This window comes from Galeopterus variegatus, unplaced genomic scaffold, assembly GCF_000696425.1.
Source record: "Galeopterus variegatus unplaced genomic scaffold, G_variegatus-3.0.2 Scaffold647, whole genome shotgun sequence".
Lineage (NCBI taxonomy): Eukaryota > Metazoa > Chordata > Mammalia > Dermoptera > Cynocephalidae > Galeopterus > Galeopterus variegatus.
In genome coordinates this window covers 86,301-87,622 of record NW_007726758.1, presented here as the reverse complement: position 1 = coordinate 87,622, position 1,322 = coordinate 86,301, and positions in this window count along the sequence as shown.

Below are 1,322 nucleotides of genomic sequence, written 5' to 3'. Positions count from 1 at the left end.
GCGCTCACTGGCTGAGTGCGGTGCGGCCGGTCTCAAAAAGGACAAAAAAAAAAAAAAAAAGAAATCAAGATTTGTGTGCGACACGTAGTCACTGCTGTTAGGCTCTTGTACCCAGGCGCTCTCAGTGGACAGAGGTGGAAATACATGTATCTATATATGTATGTACCTGCTTATACACACATTTACATCTGTATTTGCTTCTACATATATGTCTGTGTATTGAAAATCATGAATTTACACTGGTATCTCCAACTCCAATCCAACATTACAGGGTTCATTCTAGTTTTCTCCTTTTGAATAATTGTGGCTCGTTTCTTCATCAGTGAGAAATCCGGCTCCCAATATCCTTAATATATTTACTTATTTGATCAGTCCCTTGAAAGTAACCAATCTTTCGTGGCTACCACTTCCCATACTCCCAGACCCTCAGGGAGACATTCTTCTCACCCCACCTGGGCTCTGACCCCCCGAGTCCCCCAACCCCTATCCAGACACCTACTTAGTTTTGTTCAGGAAGGAAAGAGAAAGGAAGAGCTTAATGTGTTTGAAATGAAATAGATTGTTGTTTTGCTCTTCTAGTTTCTACTTTTAAGCTCCTAGCTATGCTTTATGTTTAAAATGCCAGATTTTGTATAACTTCAGTGTTTCTTAAGCTGGACATAGTTTTAAAATGTTTTTATGGCAGTGCTCACCAAAACAGGAGTTAGAGAAAGTAGAAGTAGGAGAAGGGTAAAGAAAATGAACAGCAGGAGAATCGAGTCATGTGAAAATCCAGAGGAAGAAAATTACAAAATCTCTTCCCTGTATTTTTTCCAAGGTTTGATCTTTGAGGTTGATGCATGAGAAATAGATTTCATCCTCAAGCAGGGCTTGTTGGGGACAAAGCAGGTGTGACAAGGGACAGGGTGGATCTGCCTGAACTGGCCTTGCTGNTGTTGGGGACAAAGCAGGTGTGACAAGGGACAGGGTGGATCTGCCTGAACTGGCCTTGCTGGTTTCTCTGCTTCCCGGGTTTGTGTTTTTAATGAAGGGCTTATTTAATTTTAATGACCAAAGTAATACATGACCTTCTTGCTGTAAAACATTCAAAAAAATACAGACTGAGCAAAAAGCCCTTTTGAGAAATGGACAGTCAACCAGTTGCAGAGGAGGGAATTGGGAGTGCAATCTGGAAACATCTTTCAGAATGACAAATGCACATCACTTATGACTTGGCCGTTTTCCTCCCAGAAAGTTATCTTACAGGCATGAACTCACACAGCTGATATGAGGTCTGCCCAAGGATATTAATTGCAATAGTGTTTGCAATTAATATAAAAAAA